The following is an 8,301-nucleotide window of genomic DNA, read 5'->3' as shown; positions in this document are numbered from 1 at the left end:
TGCCCCGAGCTCACCTGCATCCTCTCAGAGCAGAACCCAGCCTTTTGTGTTTACGAGCCAGTTCCTGTGCAGTTTAGCTGAGTTGTGCAGATGCTTAACTACTTGCATCCCCTGCTGCAGCGCACATTTGCTTTCAATTAGTGCTGAGAACACGTCCGGTGGTTAACTGTGTTACCCTCAGCCACACAAACGGATGAAAGGTAAACAAGACACACAAACGCTTGTGGATTTGTTAGGTGTGCCATTACAGATCTGATTGAAAAGTAGTCAGGCTATTTACATCTAATAAAACCTGACTTGACTCTCAATGCAGCGTTAAACACCAGTGTTGGTTGCCAGATTGATATCATCACTGCATGATGTGAAGTGAGTCAGTGATCAGTCCAAAGCAGCACTGGACCAGAAACTTTACACTGGCATGCGCTTTCATCTGAGTAATCTACTTGAATTATTCATGCAACATGCCTCTAAAAAGACATTCATTTTGCATTTGATTCCGTAATCCTGGTGGCAGCTTTTCCAAGTTACCAATGACAAAGGTTTGGGGACACCCTGGACAGGTAGCTCAAACAGACCAACACTCTCACGCACACACACACTGTGGAGGAAACTAGAGAAGCCACAAGGATTTTTTTTTCACTGGTTCTGACCACCACATCCCTCTAGTTTTAGCTCTCCTGCGTGAGCTTCCCCTCCATTTTTGTCTTAAAACAGAGAGTTTGTCTTTGTCCACAGCTAAATGTACCTGTGGAACACCGCAAGGTTCTATTTTAGTTCCCATCTTATTTTCTATCTACACAGAACCCATAGGATAGTGTCAAGGTCTTAACTACTGAGTTCATGTACGATCAGTCTGTTGGCTGCAGTTGGTTAGACACTGCACTTTGTGCCAGTCCACACCAGCCAGTTGCAATGGAAGCTGTGCACACCCCAGACCTTGACCGCAGTGAATTCTACCTCTTTACCAGGCTGGACAAACGTCTTTGGAGATTTGAGGATGAGCTGACTGCTGCTGTGGAGGGTTGGTTGGGTCTCCCAGATGAACAAGTGTGGAACAGTTGGAAAGGGACTATGACAAAAAATAAAACTGTACGGGTCCAAATATCGTACTCTTTCTGTGTGAGGCTTAAAACTTTACAATATCCCCTCATATGCTGACGACACACAGATTTACTGTCTCAAGGTGTTGCTTGTCTGTCTTGATGATGTCACCAACTGGATGGCAGAAAAATTACCTTGAACTGAACTGAACTGAACTGAATTAGTCTTTCTTTCACCAATCTCTCATAGCTCCATCGATAGCAGCCTTGGACCCTGGTCAAAAACATCACTTTAATTCGATCTTCTCATTAGAAAACGGCGCAGTCCCGAAAAACGGTGTCTAAAATTAAGTCCATGTTCACATATACTGACTTAAAAAGACATATTCATGGGTCTCTACTGGTCGCTTGCAGAGTCAGGATTTAAATCTTGGGGCGACAGAGCCTTCTCTGTTGGGGTGACTAGACTAGAGTTTGGCACTCTACAAGCTGCATTCTGGTTAACTCGGAAGCGGGACGTTGGAGCTGGAAATTACGTCACTGCTGAGTCCAGTGCGTTCCACTTGTCAAAGACAGAAAAGAAGATCTTAACATCCATGAAAGCAATTCTCATGCAGGCCTTCTTGATAAATACATGCTCCGTTTGCAACCAAACCCACGGGATGAGGAGGAAATACAAATTCACAGAATGTCTTCTTGTTTCTTTTGGCGTATTCCGTTGATTGAAAACTTCTACTTCCTGGTCATGTTCAGGGAAGCCATCTTGGATTGCGTGCCTTCCTACTGGGAAATCTCAAGGGCGTAACTGGAAATTTCCCAGGTTCCAGCACAACTGGAATCCACTAAGTCACTGTTTCTGTGGGGCTGTTTCTGTTGGGTCCGCCACTCAGCCAATAGCAATCATGTTGAAAACTTAAATTGAATTATACTTCCTAGTATTTTTCCAAATAGTTTAGAAACAACATTAAAGTCAGATTTAAGACCCTTTTTCACAAAAGTCATCCATCATCCATTTCAAATGGGTTGTGAAATATATTGCTAAGATAAATGTGTGTTAATGTGCTGCTTTTCTGCGTTACTTAATCTCATAGTTAGAGTTTATGTAAATAACTTGTGCCTTTATTTTCAACACTTTTTTTATTCATGTTTGTTATCGTGATTTTTCCCAATGACTTGCCTGTTATGTCTGATGTAACGCTCCCTATACAATTTGGTACATGATTTCTCAGCTTGATCAGCCGTGTTAAGGTCTCTCGCCAAGAAACATGTAATTTCACAAAGTTCACTGGCCATCTGATTTCTTTAACAAATATCCCCTTATTCATTCCACGAGGCCAGCGCCCCCCCCCCCTGCCTTCCCCTCTTCTCTCAGAGTCATTTGTTTAGAGTGGAGAAACACAATTAGCCTCTGCTTTGGATGAGGAACAAGAACCTGCCATTTTTGCCTCATTTGGTTTGCAAATGCCCCATTTCTTTCAGATTTTAGTGGGTGAAACAAATGGTCGAGGTTTTGTTTTGACTGAGAGAGAGAGGGGAAGAGAAGTAAGGAGAAGTGGCTATTTTAGCAGTGACCCGGTCATCTTGCCTGAAGAGCAGCGAAGAGCCTCTTCAAGATAATGACAGAACAAGCGGCTTTGTGTGGGACGACAAATGGAATGATCCCACTCTTGTCACTCTCGTCCCACTTAACACACAAGTAACGCTCTGTGTGTGTGTGTCTTTGTGTGTGAACGCATATGCAAACATGTGCGTGTCGTAGGGTTGTTTGCTATTTAAATGTGTGCACATTTGGCTAGTTTGTATAGTCGCTCGGTTAGTGTGTGTGTGTGTCAGGACTTGGTGTTAGAAAGAGTATTCATGGTCAGTAGGTGGTGTGTGTCAACAGCAGATGATTTGCATGAGGGTTCTGGCCAAGCTGTCCATTTGTTTTATTTTGACTCTTGAGTTTTTAATGGACAGCCAAGGACCTCATTTGAATACCATCATTCCAGTTCGTCCTCCACTTCTGCTTTAGTAAAGGGGAACACGTTGAATTTTGGACTTCCAAACATGTTCCTCTGTTTGGATTCAGCGCCAGAAAAGAGCCGGATGATCCTTTTTGAATGTCATCGCCTCAATATTTGGATGTTGTCTTGACTAAAAGTGCATTTCATGTCTCTGGATTTGGCAGAACTCAGCTTCCACCCAGAAGATTAGAACCCTCAAGGTCTGCTAATCCGCTGTGTCAACACCAGTGACGACACGGGAAGCAAACAATCTGTATTTACTCAAGTTTCTTCATTAAACTAAAAACTTCACACTTCCTCACTGACTTGTTAGCACAGGGCCCAATGTTCCTATTAAAAGCTATTTGAGTTTAATAGTTTGCAAACTGAGGTAAACATTGACTTACACCAACACTGTACCTCTATATCAATGCCGTTTTTGCTCCCCTTCGATGACAAGCTAAGACGATGAAGGTGAAGTTCATATCCCAAACATCCAGTGGTCAACATCTGAATGAGGACCATTCATAATTGATATCAAAGAAGTTGATAGAATGGCACAAAAATCAGTCCACCAAATCACGCACACTTGTTTTGTTCTTATGCAGCTGGAGCCCAAACTTATTTTGAGGATTTTTCTCGTGCACATTATTGGTTCCAGTTGGGAGCAAACCGGGCTCCTTCCTCTGTTGTGTTTCCGCCTCCAGTCTGAAGACATGCAGAGGTCAAATGCAGACATGAGTGGGATGAACCGGTGACCCACCTGGGGTGGCCCGCATCTGTCCCCTAGGGACCGGCTCCAGTCCAACCAGAGTGAATTACCAAAAAAGACTGAATGAAAATAGGAGGAAACCAGATTCCTTCACAAGATTAAATGGTAATGAATAGAATAAAGAAGAACAAATAATGGCTATTTATATAATTATCATTTTAGACTCCCTTTCCCTTTTCCCGACCCAGAGAGGATAATCTTTCCATCTGGTTCTGGGTTTGCCCTGAGGTCTCTCTGTCAAGCCAGAGGTGCTCGGAAACCCCCAAAGTAAGGTGGCCAGATAACATCCTGATAACCTGAACCATCCCATCTGGCTCTTTTTACAAAGAGGCTGTGGCCACGCTCTTTTTTTTTCTTTTTTTTTTTACTGCAGATGACCAGTCAACTAACAACTCTTTTCCCCTGAATGGGCTCCAGAGAGAAAGCTCCTGCTTCCTTTATTCTCTTTTCTTTCATGCTAAATTGAATCTTATTTGACTGCCTTCTGCATGTAAAACAACACGAACAAGTGAAACTCTAGAGGTTGTGAACCTGTTGGCTCAGAACTTCCACCAAAGTCATCGCTGTCCCTGGTGTTCAGTGTGCACAGATGACATCATATTCACTTTCTCCAGTTTCCAGTCTTTCGGGATGCTGCACAAAACCGGGCTTAACAGGAGATGAGAAAAACACGCACACTGTTACAGTTTTGGATTTCATCCATCTTCTCGTGGAAGTGTTTAATAATGTCCTTCACCTCATTATGTGACAAATTAGCACATGCTGATTCATCATTCAGATGTTTTTTGGCAGACGCTTCCTGTCTTTTGGTGTGTAACGCAGTCGCCGAGTGAGTACTGACCTCCATTAAAATGTTAGAAATGAGTGCAAGAAGGTCAATGCTAACCATTCAATTTGTTGTAGGAAGTTATTCTTCTACTCAGACGTCATAATGCACGTGTGACAGGGGGCCATAATATCATCTTTGTGCAACCTTCAACAGCAATAAATAAAAGAATTGATATCAAATGTAAAACTAATTCTGTGTACAGAGCATGTTGTTAACATGACCTACAGAGATAGGTGTTCAAGCTTTATGAAATGATAACTGCCGAGAGTTTTTCCGGAAAATTGATGCAGATAACAGGGAATTTGATAACAGATGGAGAAACAGACGGGTGAAAACTGGGGCCGGTGTTGTTGAGTCATGAGTGAATGAAAGCAGTTTTTAATTTTGAAGTTACTGTGATCTCAGAGGAGCGTTATATTGAAATTACTTCAAGAATAAAAGAAATAAACAATGAAAACTCTGATATCACATTCTGTCACACCATTAACTACCATTCCGCCCCCAAAATTTTGGGACATTGCAACACTGACTCAAAGTATGACATTGACATTTGTTCATCAGAGGTTTTGGGTCTATAAAAAAAAAAAAAAAAGAAAAAGAAGAAAAAATGAGCTGCCATGACGGTATAATGTCATGTGGAGAGGTGACCACAGCAAAGGTTATGAAACAGTAGCATGACATAGCTGACAATAGTAATGATGGACACATTTTACCCAACAATCGTTTTGCAAAACTTTTGCAAACACAAAATTTGTGTTGCAATTCCAGTCTTTGAGTGCAGAAGGAGAATGTCTCAACGGATGAAGCAATTCTGAGCATCACCTCTTTGACCCTTTCCACGCAGTAGAAAACCGTTTGAGGATCATAAAAAGTGATTCATTGATTACCTTGTTTGTTAAGCCACTTATTTCAGCTATCATCGATTTTCCATGCGAGGGGAGCAATGTGACTTAAATTCTCCAGAACGTAATCGGTTATATTTGCATAATTTGTTGTTGAATCCGTGGTGAAATACGGGGATTTTGATTTGCCGCACTGTGACTATTCAAATTGTCCAGTTATCAGTGGAAAACATAAGCGATTCTACACTTCGGGGTGTCCCAGATTCAAGCTATGTGAAACAGGTTTTTGGCAACGGTTGAAACCACAGTATGGTGTTCATTCCCAGTTTGCTGAGTTCCTGTATAATTTATGACCGCGCATTAAACAGCCTAGCACCAGGCAGCCTATCATGTAAACAGATGAGGGTTTTTACAGGCAGCTAGCCGGCTGTTTAAACAGACGAAAGGAAAAGGGGAGAAAGAGGGAAATTAAAGCCTAAATGGGAAACACGTGTGTCTGTGTGTGTGCGGGTCGAGGATGTTAATGTGGAAGTGACACAGTGTGAGGCTATAGCGCACACATAAAAATTTGCAAACACGTGTCAGCACACATACGCAGACACACATGCATGCGCACACAGACACACACGCAGACGCATAAAACTATGAACCACAAAACCTCCAGTTTGATCAAGTCCAGCTGTGAGTGGTGTCATATCAAAAGGCAGCGTGTGGAGCAGAGCTGCGGTGCCGCAGAGAAGATCAGATCCAGATGGGGTTCTGTCTGTCCCGCAGACTCGCTGCGCTCTAATTTATCCCACTCTTTCACACATCTCTCTCAAGTCTTTCCTCCGACATCCTGTTTTGATGAAGCCAAATCGGAGCGCTTTGAAAAGTACCAGGATAGTTCTGAACCACAACAAATATTTAGCACGCCGCTACCAGGACATAATGACTAGACTGTTGGGGGGGATTCTCCTCATGTTCGTCCATACATGTGTAGTTGGGCTCGCACTCTCTGCCTCGAGCAGATGTCGAATGAAATGTTGGCAAATCACACGAGTTTTAAGACTTGAGTGTGGACAGCTGGACTTGGGTTTTGAATGGCTCCGGATCAAACCTAACACACCACTTCAAATGCTGAAAATAATAGTGTAATGGAGACATCATGTAAAGTCTAAAGCCACAGAAGGATCAACACAAACCACATCTGGCCACATTTGTATGTGGAAGAAGAGACTGATATTAACAACTGCATGAAGAGCTGTGCGGCTCGGGAAGTATTTCCCTGCAGACTAGGGGTGGTCAGTAATTCTTCTGAAATGACTGACTCAGACACTTAATGAGAATATTAAACTTTTCTTAACTGGTATGTCAAAAGAAGTACTATGACACAAGGGAGAAACCTCATCACTGCTAATAAAAGTACCAACTAGCCCCTCACGTGTTGTTAAAGAAGTTAGTATTGTTGACTTAGGGGTTGTAATATTTAAAATGGAATATCAACTCTAACCCTGAAGTCGCAAGTGTCAGGCCACCATCCAGAGGAAGGTTGTCTCCCATCTCCCAGCAACTTCAACTGGCCAGGCTTCGTCACGACTGCTGATCCAGGCTATTGAGAAGGGGAACTATTCCTGCAGGTGCTTTGGACCGAGGTGCTACTGAAGAATTTAAGCCAAAATGATAGTGGCGTTCTGGATTTGAAACACTTTTTAATTTACAATATGAGTCATGTCAACTGGCTCAGGTACTTTAACAACTCATTCTCACTTCCACCGCCTCAAATAGTGACTATTTGCCAGTGGATTTTTCCAAAGTTGTTGCCAAAGTTATCCTTCTTACCAAAAGGCTCTGAGACGGCACTGCGACTGTTGCACACAACCATTTGAGTCGACCATTCAAGTCACACTGAATACGTCAACATGCAACATGAAAGGCAGACTTCAGCGTCAGACTGGGACCACTTGAAAAAGTTGATATGTGACACCGTGGGAGTGAGAATGTGTTGCATTTCCAGGTGCATCCCACAAACAAACCTCAACACTACATCTGAGAGGTTATTTCCTGCGAAAAATCTACTTTTTCTCATACATAGTAAATACAAAAAAGATTTGGACATCGCCACTGTCTCTGATCCTTCAGTGGTGCTGACTCACTCAACTGCTCTCAACTTCTCTTGCAGTTTGTTTCTTTTGTTTAGAACCAGTTTCCCTCTCAGCATACATCACTGTGTAAACCTGGGTTCTGATTGGTTGACCTGCCACAAATTGACACAAGGCTTCAGATTTTTCAACTTCAGCATTTGATGGCTGAAATTTGTCCCTAGAAACGCATCGACCTGTTGCATCCTTTGCTCCATTATAGTCTAGTGCTTTACAGCGACGTCACATGCAGTACTTTCAGTAATAACTCTTAAATCGATAACTTTTTTATGCTTCGCTGTTTCATATTTTTAACTTTTTGACTTATTTGTCCGACATCGTGCATCCCTTCAAAACAGTGAGGCACCAACTCCACGTTGATCTGACTGGTTCCACATGATCAACTGACTCCACCCACTGTTTTCAGAGCAGTTTGAAAGAAAGTTGAAGGACCATGAGTCGCACTTTCCCTGTAACCGGTCCAGATGTGAAAAAAGAAGTAATAACCAGGCAGCGGGACACAAGAAAACAAGCTAAAAACAGTGGTGACTTTAATGACAGGCTATTAACTTAATGATATAAGGACTTAGCAAATTTGCTCCGATTGTGGCGCTAAAAAAGTTTCAGAATCAGGGTGCGAGTCACAATCACTAGTTATTAACCAGCATTGATGTTGATCTGTCTTCTTCTCGTGCTTCTTTCTGTTTCTCTGT

This window comes from Synchiropus splendidus, chromosome 7 (genome assembly GCF_027744825.2).
Source record: "Synchiropus splendidus isolate RoL2022-P1 chromosome 7, RoL_Sspl_1.0, whole genome shotgun sequence".
In the NCBI taxonomy this organism is placed as follows: Eukaryota; Metazoa; Chordata; class Actinopteri; order Syngnathiformes; family Callionymidae; genus Synchiropus; species Synchiropus splendidus.
The sequence above is the reverse complement of the archived record's forward strand: the minus strand, read 5'-3'. Positions refer to the sequence as shown.